The sequence below is a fragment of the Nicotiana tabacum genome, chromosome 17 (assembly GCF_000715075.1).
Source record: "Nicotiana tabacum cultivar K326 chromosome 17, ASM71507v2, whole genome shotgun sequence".
Taxonomy (NCBI): Eukaryota; Viridiplantae; Streptophyta; class Magnoliopsida; order Solanales; family Solanaceae; genus Nicotiana; species Nicotiana tabacum.
In genome coordinates, this window is record NC_134096.1 from 74,366,250 (window position 1) to 74,378,076 (window position 11,827).

An 11,827-nucleotide genomic window follows, 5' to 3' on the forward strand; every position below is an offset into this window, starting at 1 on the left:
AGTCACCCAATCCGATGATGTCCTTTGTGGCGGTACAATCCACGCCATCAAAAAAGTCGCGTAAGGGGTCGTCCGCTCCGTGGGCCCCCTCGTTGGGACGTTCTTTCACCGTCTAAGCCCCATTATACATGGACTCAGTGAATTAAGGTAACTTGGTGATGTCTATCACACTAAGTACTTCCTTCGGGGCATTGCCTGTATCTCGGGAAGCCTCGGTCTTGGCCTCTGCCTCCTCGTCGGCTTCCCTAACTTGAGGCAGATCGGCCTCGCCTCTCTCCGGTTCGGAGGCCCCTTGCCCTTCGAGTTGCGACGACACGTAGGCCATCAGATCGAAGGTTTCTTCTTCTTTTTTTGGACTCGTCCCTCAACCGATAGAGTGAGTCCGAGGATGGTGCTCGGATGTTGGTACTTTCTTTAGACTTGCGCACCAACCTTCTTCTTGTTTTCTTCTTCTCCGAGCTCGGAGAACCCGGAGCCTTTTTTCTTTTATTCTCTTCGGCCTGTTTCGGGACAGAGGACTCGGTAAGTAAGTCCTCGCTACTGGCTGGAGGCCTCAGTTCGGCATCCTTGGATAAACCTGCAAAGAGAAGTAAAGGGAGTGAGGACTTCATGATAAAAGAGGCATCTAAACGTTACCTATTCAGGAAAGGAGTCTCACCATGGGAATGAGTTTCCCAACGGCCTTTCAAGAGCTTGCACCATGAGCGCTCGGAGTAGGATATTTGTGTTACGATGACCTCGACACACTCCTTGAGTCGAGGGACAACATTTGGGACCCGGGCGACAACTGCACCATCACAGAGCACCAATAAGATAGAAGGAAAAAAGTATAAAATTGACTTTTGAAAACGAAGTTATACTTACAAAATGTGTTCCACTTCTCGGGGAACGATATGCGCTCAGCTGGGATCATGTCTGAAGTCCTCACTCGGACAAAGCGACCTTGCCAGCCCCGATCCCGGTCTTCATCACTACTCGAGAACGGAGACTTACTGACCCGGCGCATGAGCTTTATCACCCCTCTAGAAGATTCAGGGACTGTATAAGTGTAGAAGATGGTCGACGGTGAATGAGCAGCCATCAATTATGCTCACGAAAAATCGGAGGAGGATCACGATTCTCCCAAGCGAAGGATGACTCTGAACGAGGCATACCTCGTACCTCTTGCAGAATTCGATGATGACCGACTCCATCGGGTCCAATGTAAAGAGATAAGTATAGAAACTTTGGTATCCCTCGACATAGGTGGTGATGGCTTCATCGGGGTCAGGAACCACCACGTGTTTGTCAACCCAATTGCAATCCTTTTTGACCGTAGAGAGGACTTCTTCAGTAATCGGGTATATGTATCTCGGGACCTCCTCACACCGTCCTTGTACGGAGGAAGGTTTTTCAACTTTAAAATCGGCAATTACCGAGCATCCTCCAGTGATGAACATTTTCAAAGAGGGTTCTAGTAATGGTTCATCGACGACGGTACACGAAACAGTTCCTTCGGCCTCAGTATCTGGCCGCGAAGTAGAAGGGTTTTCTTTTTGGGGAACGGTTTTTGAAGTCTTTGCCATTTCTTTAAAAATAGAGTAAGAGAGGAAGATGAGGTGGTACACTTGTTGGCTTCATATGGAAACGAACTAGAGTTCTTGCAAAGGATTTAAAAAAAAACAAAGTATAATTGCTAAAGAGTATTGAAATTTCGAAGGTACGAGGGTAGAAGGTTTGAATATAAAGTCGGGATGAACAAGGGAAGAGGTATTTATAGTATTTCAATGGCAGTTCACATCTAGTAATGGCCGACCGGTGGCTGACATACATTTAATGCCATTGAGACTTGACTGACAAGACGTTTCGTTTGTTTTGTCGTTTCTGTCACGGGGTATCAAAGTAAGAATCGGAAGCTCAAGTCGTTTCTCGTCTGTCTACTCTCTGAAAAACGAGGGGACTATCTGTATACGATCAAAATCGAGCTCACCTACGACATGACATGTCAGGCCAGAAACGTGGCGATAAAGGGCTAAAGATCGATCCCAAGTCCTACCGGACTAGAGCCCGGGGGAAGGACGTCTGCCTTCGAGAATATCGAGACCGTGATCCCGGAATCGGTCCTAGCCTCGAAAGAGCTCGAAGAAACATTGTTAGCGAAGCCAATAGAAGAACGAAATATCCGTGACCGGTCGGATATTACGGCGGGAATCCCGACACGTATCAATAAGGAACTAACAATCAACAAATCAAGAGATTTTTTTACCTTTTATAGAATTGTACCTCAAGTAGGACTGCTCTACTAATATAAAGGGGGTATGATAATTCATTTATCACATTGTAACACGCATTCTAAAGCAATACATTATCATTTTTCTCTTTAAGCTCTTATTCTTCTATATCTTGACACCGATCGAAGTGCATCGGGTTCGAGGGTGATTAACCTTCCAAGACTGAAACTGTTCATTTCGTGTGGTTTGAATTTACTTTATCATTATTTATTTCAATTGTAATTTAATTTATCACTTTGCATCAAGCTAATGGTACTGTATTAAAAACGTTCAAAGAAGCAATTTTATTTACCTGATTTCCCCCTCGAACAACGTAAAGAGTCCATTCATGAAAAAGGTTAATGGCATGGATGTAAGTTATGCAACATGAGTGTAAGAATAGTATTCTAATTTAATCTTTGTAACAGGTTACTTAAAACTTTAAGTTACCTATTCATGCTAATATAGGTAGTTACTTATAATTGTCTTTTAAATAATTTAATTGTACGAATATATTTTACACCATCATATAGGAGCTAGATTTAAATGATATTACGTACGCAGAGGCGGAGGGAGAGTAGAATTTACGTGTTCGGTCGAACCCAATAGCTTGATACAAATTATGTATTTGTCTTAAGAAATTCATTGAATATGTATAAATTATTAATTTAGAAAAAGATTTAAAATCTCGAACTCATAAGTTTCAAATCCTGACTCCGCCTCCGTAGTTACGTGCCAAGTGCATTGATCTACTCCCTAATTAATCAAGTCTGTGTAATTTGGTATCTTTCGTATCGTATGCTTTACCCCTTAAATTCCTTGCCTCAAACACGAATAATTAGTTGAAGACACAAAGGATAACTGACAAATAAAAATTAATGTTTGGAAGAAAAATAATCTTAATATCCCTATTGGATATTGTGAGGACCATATATAATAAGAAACGACCACTGCAAGTTGACTTTGCTGAAGTTAAAGTCTTGCAGTAGCATCCCTGGCTAGTTAAATTTTCCTCAAGAAAAGCTCTCTAGTACATTATTTACACCAAGTTTGAGAAAATCTACATTGAGGTAAGCTATATTTTTGCATATGATATCAATCTTCCTTTACTACAGTAAATTAGCAGAATGTGTACTGACTAGCTAGCTTCCATCCTGATTTTGAGCAAATTAATTTCCTATATTTGAAATTTATAGAATTCTTGCTTTCTGCATAATAAGTTTGCATTCCTGAATTTAGTTAAAAGGGAAAAGAAAAAAGAACAATATTGCATCTTCATTTCTCCATCCAAGTGACAGTGAGAAACTTAATGAAAGAATTAACATAACGTGGGAAAGATGTACTCAAAACTGCAGCTACTGCAATACGATTAATCCACCAAAGTATTAGCTCTACACTTGGTTGATTTCACACGACGTGTGAATGCGATATTCGTTATCCAGCCCTGCAAAAGAAGAAGAACTAGAACTTGATGTCCAAATTTTTAGGAAGAAAAAGAAAGCTTTTTTGTTTGAACTTGCTATAATATGATTAGGCAGCAACTGATTCTGTTAAAGCAATACTTGAAATCAATATTGGATATGCACTTTCTAGCTAGGTGAAGAACCCCACAGTCACATTTATCTATCTTTATGTATTCTGATACCCATTTTACTATCCAATCAAACAGCCATGTAACAGCTCCAATCAAAATGCATCCACCCCATTGCTCCCAATTCAGTCGTGCCGTATTGCTAAAGAGAGGCTCTACTTCAATGAATCCCACCTGTAACACAAGAAAGAGCCCAGACACTGCCCAAAACCAGTAATTTTGGCCAAGTCCCTTGAAAAAGTTCTTCTGTTCCACCTCCCTTGCACTGAACATGTTAAAAATCTGGCACAAAGCGAACCCGTTAAAGACTACACTTTTGGTAACTTTTGGAGTGATGTACAGAATTGCACTTCCTCGGTGTTGCAGATATACAAAAATGCCAGTCTGATAACTAGCTTGAAATAGTATGTTTCTCCACACCACCTTGGTAACTAGGGGTTTTCTCGGTTTGATAGATAGTTCATCCCTTAGTTTTCTTGTGGTCTGTTGAGTAATTAGCAAAGCTGGCCCTCCAATAAACGTAACAAGAAGGTTAACCCAAACTAACTGAATTGTCGTTAATGGGGCATCTCTGTTGCATATAACCAGTATGAAGTTTATTGATGAGCTACTGATTGCCAAGATTAGCTCAAGTTGGATCCATTGCCTTAGATTCTCACAAACAATTCTTCCTCCCTTTATCCTGTTTATCACGAAAGTTATAATTTCAGGCCAGTTCATTACATTAGTCACCACAGGCAGGCCAAAATTAGCTGCTTCAAGTACCAGCTGATTACACTCACCTGCTACTTGTTCTCCTACCACAACCACCACTTCACCTTTTCTCTTCAAACACTCTATGAGAAGAAGCTTGTGTGCGGGAGAGGAATTTCCCATTATGAAAATTTTCTCAACTTTTTCCTTCCTATCATCTGCAGTGAAGTTGTAGAAATCTTCACCCTTAACCACTAGAGCATCGTGTGAATTGAGCAATCCTGTGTCATGACCAATAGTATCAAGTACTTCAACATCTTCTTCTGAGGCAAATATGGTCTTCACTCCGCCTTTTTTCAGAGTCGCAATTGCTTGCTTCATGTTGTCCAGATTGATAGTACTATCTTCTAAGACAAGCATACCAATGAATGTTAGCCCATTTTCATCAAGTTCGGCAACCTGAGTACGTTTGCAGGCAAATGCAACTACGTTCACATTGTTGTTAACTCGAGCAAAGTCACTCTTTCTTTCATCATCCAAGGGCTGTACTTGACCTTCTAAGTCATAGTAACTGGAACACTTGGACAATATTGATTCAGCAGGGCCCTTGAAGTGTGAATAGTACTCTTTCCCATTGTCTCCATTTTTCTCTATGACAACTCCACAAGGTTCTTCTAAAGGGTTCATCTCAATATCATTGTCATTCACTATGGTGCACTGCTGATCAAAAGTCTCTCTTTGCATACCCGTGTTCTTCTCGGCCCAACATAGTATTGGTTCTTCTATTCTGTGGTAGGCTCTTTGAGAAGTCAGAGTGGACACAACAATTCCATCAGAGAGAACACTGCAGACATCTCGGTGACATCTTTTTTGCCAAGAAAAAACTGAGTAACTTCCAATTTTTGCTCTTTCAACCAGCTAGCCTTTTCTATACAGATAGTGGTGACTGGTTCCATCTTAACATCTAAATTCCAATATGCTATTGCAATTGAAACAAGAAATGGTATTCCTTCAGTCATCCCCAACATTGTAACACCGAGTAAAGCTATCCAAACTCTTGCTGTTTCCTTTGTTTCTGTTAAAACCTTCTTCATGGCATTCACTATTGATGCAAGTTCAGCTGGTTCTCCCTTGGTTTCTAACCTATATCCGTTCTCGTCATCTTTCTTGCCCAATTTAAAGCGCAAGAACACCACCAAAATGATCAAAATGCTAATCAATAGCCCACCAATATGTATGCAATTGCTCAACTTGTCAAAGTAGGCACAAAAATTGGACTCCGTTTCAGAAATCTTGTTTTCTTGGCTTGGTTTGTCCACTTGAACACTTGTAACAATCATTCTAGCATCACCATTAATCACCTTAGAACCAGGAGGCAAAAATGGACTTTTCTCATTGACGATGGACAATATTCCATCATCCAGCTGGAACAGCTCTAATGCTTCACCCGAAACAAACAAACCATGTGCAGGAACAGAATGTCCTTTCTTCACGAAGGCTATGTCGCCGTAAACAATATCTGAGGCCGAGATTGCCACTTCTTTGCCTCCTCTCATAACTTGTATCGCGTTTGCTTTGTGATCATTTTGCTTCTTCCAACAGCGCCTTTGGTACCAAATTCTTGCTATCTTAATCAGTACAGTCACAAATATGATCACAAGCAAAAGTGCTCCTTCAAACCAGCCATTCTGCATACCTTCTTCATTGATTCCAAAAGCAAATGACAATATTGCAGCCACTGCAAGGAGCAAAATTGTTGGTTCCTTGCGTGCTAATTGTAGGAAGAAGTGGCCATACTCAGTGAAGGTCATGTGATGAGACAAGTCTATCCCCTTGCGGCGAGAAATGTCTCCAACATGAATTCCTTTCTCGACATCACTACTCAATGCTTCTACAACCCCCTTTACTCCTCCAAAATTGTGAAGTGAATCCATGTTCTTCTCCTTCACAATCTCATTAATCTTGCTAATCTGTAAGCAATGCTGATGAGGCTGAAGCTCAATCTCAATATGATCATTGTCTGATTGTACAATATTAACATGCCAGGCACCATCAGGTGAAGCTGCGACAACTTCATCAAGCTGTATTTGATCTCCAGAAGCTTCCAATTCCTAGTTAGAAAGAGAATAATAGTAGTGTTATTAATGCATGCAGTATATATAACTTAAAATTAAGATGGTACTTTAGCTATAATGAAGAAGGAGAGGTATATATGTTTATATACGTACTCCATATTGTTGAAGATTAAAGCTGTTAAGAGGAGCATAAATATTGATGGTGGAGGATGACGTCACTCGAGAAAGAGATGCTATTTTTGCTCCAGCTTCAATGAACATCTGAGCAGATCGGACAATGAGAGCTGACCTCCTCATCAGTAATTAGCAGCGGCGAATTCCCCTGAGCTTCAAGGTCAATTCCTCCACTGTATGTCTTGATCCTCCATCATCCTATACTAGTTAGCTGGATATATATATGGCCGTACGTGAACTTGTTTTTTTGGAGTTCGTATAAAACAGGAAAGCATTGACAGAATCAGATCATATGATGGGGAATGAATATTGAAAATGATCAATTCATCATTAAATAGGGAAGAAAAGGATTCTAGAATAAGTGGTTTTAAAGAAAGAAATGGGAAGCTTCCTTCACTCCTATCCATCAAACATGACGCCATATATATATATATAGTTGAGATTGTACAAGTCAATTTTAATTGATAGTTCAGTAGTTTGTCACGTCCAACGGCGCATCAGCCTCTTTAATTGAAATTTACATGTTTTAAATGCTAATAGCTTGAATGAGAAACAAATTGGTATTGTCTTTATCAAATATATCTCAGAGTACTATCAGTAAAAGTTTAAATGTACATATTGTTATACTTTGAGCCCATATATATACTTGTTGTTATACTTAGGGGTGTATATAGGTCGGGTTGGTTCGGATTTTTTAATTACCAAATCAAACTAATTATATCGGGTTATTAAATCTAAAAACCAAACCAAACCAATCAAAGTCGGGTTTTTAAATCTCTGTTTTTCTCGATTGTTTTTTCATAAAGTGTAGCACAAAATATAGAATTTGTTCTCCAAATATTTCTTTAATCCTAGTAAGATAGAACTATATAAGGTGTTTTTTAATAAAATAACATAAATATGAGATGATTCATGGCATTGTACTAAAATATTCAACAATAAAGATGAGAAAATCGCATAAAATAAATATTATTAATAAGCTATAATGAAAACAAATATAATTTAAAATTACGAATAAGTTGCTAAAATAAGTACGACTAATAAGTACTATTATTTACATGACTAAACACTAAAAGAAAAATAAGTTATGCATTTTATCTAAACCATGAAAAAACTAAAAAATAGATATCCAACACTATTTTCATTCATAGTACAATTGAATTGAATGTCTTTTATTATCATTAGTATTGATTTGATTTTAGTTTAGGATTTTTTTGAGTTACTAATATTTATGGACTATAAAACTTATTGGAGCATCCAAAAATTATAAGTCCAAGCTTAGAATAATACGTTAAAAGATAAAATTATGAAAATATTTAAGAAATATTTCTAAACTACACTACAATAAATATTTTCATGCATTAAATATATTTAAAACTTCTATACATATAATGTCGGGTTGGTTTGGTTTCGGTTTGACTTTTTTTAGTTAAAATCAAACCAAACCAAATATCGTCGGGTTTTATTTTCCAACACCAAACCAATCAAACCAAACCATAGTCGGATTTTTTTTTCTCGGTTTGACTCGAATTATCGGGTTGGTGCGGTTTGTCGGTTTTATTTGTGCACCCCTAGTTATACTATTGGTTCAAATAAACTCATTTTCCATTAAATTTGTCCAAAGTGGACATCCGCTCCTACGTGGCACTGATATTTAATGATGTGGATGCCATAAAAGACTAAAATTAGAAATATAATATTTTTCATGGTATTGGTAATGGTGAAAATAGTGGAGGGGAATCAAGTTTTAGTCGTGGAAAAAAATAAAAGGGAGGGGTAAAATGGGTTAGGGGCGCTGAGGTGGCATGTCATGTGGTATCCATCTCATCAAATATCAGTGTCACGTAGGATTGAATGTTCACCTTGGACAAACTTAACAAAAGAAGGGTATATTTGAACCAATAGTTTACGACAGAAGTATATTTGGACCCAAAGTATAACGAATAGTATATTTCTTGTACTTTAATCTTTCATGTATAATAATTACTCAAAAGTTTATTTTAATAATATTGCATTATTTTATAAAATTACGTATTACATGACTCGACATACACGATGAAATGCACGTGCCCAGAAACTAGTTATAAGATAATCTGTATGGTGATGTTACTTCATGATTAACGTAACATATGCTAAGATTTTCAATAATGAAATGCCTGTTCAATCCAATGGTCAAATAGGCATGCATTCTCTTCTTTTCTCTACTTTTCAATCAAAGGATTAAAATGAAGCTTCCTAACAACTTCCAACTCCTATTTCAGGATTTCTACACGGTTTATAACACGCATTGACGACCCTTTCCATTGGTCTGATAAAGACGGGAAAAATGTTTAGGCTTTGTGGTGCTCTCTTTGTCACCGCTAAATCGAATGTGCCCATGTATGTATATATTTTATGGAAAATAAGTTACTTTTCATCTATTTTTCTTGTATTTGGTTAGGGTGCAAAATATATTTTGTGATTTATTTTTTCAATATCTGGTTGGCGAAGAGGAAAGTAACATCCTAATAATCCAACAGAACATCAAGTCAAAGTTTGTCCAAATCCAAGCCAATTCCTCATCCCATTTGGTTATTTTACATTTTGGATTAAACTATGGCCTCCATCAATCCCAATATATGAGTGTCTTTATATTGACATGAATATGAAGGTGACAGTTAAAATACAAGTGTATTCGAGTAGTCTATGTTCAACAGAAGAGAATCATTAAACTATTTTTATATGAAAACAGTAGGCTTAAAAGCATCACTTTTCGTAGAGGATATTAAGGATTGTAAACACCTCTGTAACATAATTTTGTTGTAATACACTCATGCATTCGAAAACCAATTTTAGTTAGCTTAGACATCGAAGACGTCGTAAATGTTACTCGTAATAGAATAAGTACTGCGTCGTTTTTGTCAATTTCTTTCAGATTAGTAATGTAGATAAAGCTCTCGTTGATGATAATTTGTATCATAATATAATTTACCACACAGAAATTGGAACCAAGAATTTGATATCAACTGGCGATGCTTTATAGATTTTGCTAGCATTTCTAAGATAACTTTTCTTTACACTTGAGAATACATTTGTGTTATTCTATAACTGAAAATGTACTCTAGGATTCAATTTACGATAATTTCAATTATTTGTACGGTCAATCTTATCCCTATTTTCTGACGGACTTTTACTTAAATAGTTAAATTAAAGTTTTAATTTGTACTCTGACAATTGTGTCTGTATATGGTCGAAATAGATTTCAAACTTTCTACGTTCGATTGAGTTCGAATGGTAAGTAACCGGAGTGGGATTTTGGGATGAGTTCTGAAGGCCGTACAAACGAGCCTCGAGTCCGAAGGCTGATCGAGGAGCCGACTAGATACTTTTATCGAGTCCGTGACCAAATTGATCTGCAAGGCATTGCTTCGATGTCAGAAATGCGCTACGCCCACCCCGGAGGTCGAACTCAAGCCAAAACCGAGGGCTCGACCCAATAACAAGTTCGAGCCAGTGTCGAGCTCACAGACAAGAGCCGTTACAACCGCACTAAGAGAGAGAATCTTAACGGAAATTAATCGAGGAAGAGACAATTCATCATGGGTCATCCACTATATACTTTATTTTATTATAAATAAAGTAGGATCCCTCTATTATAAAAGGAGGAATCCTTGTAAACATACGGACACGGAGAAAACACTGTAACAAAAAATCACTTCTCATATTGAAAGATATCTCCTCTTGCTTGTTTTATTTTACCTTATTCATTCTTTTGCTCATTATTCCATTCTCATAAACAAGAACACACATATTTCTATTTTTCTATACGATTTGTATCAAATTGTATCACATATTCTTAAAATCATAAACAAATTTAACGTTATCTAATTTTTCGGGTGAACAGTGTCCAAACTAAATAAAACAACGTAATTCAGTTTGGTAACGGATCAAAAATCCTGCGAAACCACATAATTTCAAAGCAGAGCATGGTCTAAACCAAAACAAGGCGGAACCTTTAATTTTTAACACTTGAGTTCAAAATCATCAGCAAACACTTGGGCAGAGATGGTTGGTTTTATGATTGATCAATTGCACCTCAAATTTGAACTAGGAGCTAGCTCTGTGAAATTGTGAAAACTAACTCTTTAAAAAACATAAGGTAAAATCATATATAACAAACCTAATGTGATCAGTGGCGGACGCACGTAGTGCGTAAATAATACTGTGTATATATATAAATTAGGATTAAAGCTGCATAAATTTTGTATAAATATTTTATTTAAACCCACTTGACAACTATTATTTTACGACTAAAGTTATATACTTAGATTGAACCCACTTGTACAAAATCCTGAGTCCGCCGCTGAATGTGATCATGCTCTTTCTTTATTTGTGTATTGTGGAAGTTTAATGCACTCTTTCACAAGTGTAAGATTGAGTTTGGAGACTACTATTTTCCCAACCTATTCATAAATAGTAAATTCTTAGAAGAAAATTGTCAGATAAGGAAAAATATATGAAACGTGGGCACCTAAAATGTAAGATTCCGTAACATCTTTCACAAATGACTTACTATTTTTAGTATACGTTTATAACATAAGTCACATTGCGTAGTCAATGTCTCAAGAAAACTTTATTTCATAAACCCTACGAAGTGTTCTAAAATCTCATGACTTCGGTCTAAACTAAATGGTGAGCAAATATATTCGCAAGATAGTTGTACAAATACATAGTTAATTTGTTTGTTTATTCCTTTGGTTAACTTTTTTTCTCCATACACCTATGTTACGTTGGAGAGACAGCCCAATAAAAAGGCCCAACTAGCTGCTACATGAGAAAGTCCATTCTTTACTTTGTAATCACAATTCTACTTGCTTTGGGTTCATATTTGTAACACGCGCTAATTGTATATACATATTAGAAGGATCTAGATACATGGGCATTAGACATTTTGACGGAAATAAAAATATCCTCTTCCTCTCTATTGTACTCTCTTCATGTGTAGGGTTTATCATTCTAGTTTTGCTTCTGCAATTCGATTTTGCTGCTCGAACATGGTATCGGAG

The 11,827-nt window shown here is 37.2% G+C and overlaps 1 long non-coding RNA gene and 1 pseudogene across 4 annotated transcripts; one reads left to right on the plus strand and one right to left on the minus strand.

Moving 5' to 3' along the window:
* Positions 1–3,184: 3,184 nt before the first annotated feature.
* On the plus strand, positions 3,185–10,449 carry LOC107826016 (uncharacterized). Of its 4 annotated transcripts, XR_012701278.1 has the most exons (4): positions 3,203–3,319; positions 6,580–6,942; positions 9,044–9,161; positions 10,021–10,449. It is a non-coding gene; the product is annotated as an uncharacterized LOC107826016 (long non-coding RNA). The 4 variants fall into 4 exon arrangements; XR_001657196.2 differs by lacking the exon at positions 10,021–10,449 and having other exon boundaries at positions 3,185–3,319; positions 6,777–6,942; positions 9,044–10,008; XR_012701279.1 differs by lacking the exon at positions 10,021–10,449 and having other exon boundaries at positions 6,580–6,957; positions 9,044–10,008.
* LOC107826015 (putative calcium-transporting ATPase 13, plasma membrane-type) lies at positions 3,590–6,905 on the minus strand (annotated as a pseudogene).
* Positions 10,450–11,827: the final 1,378 nt, after the last annotated feature.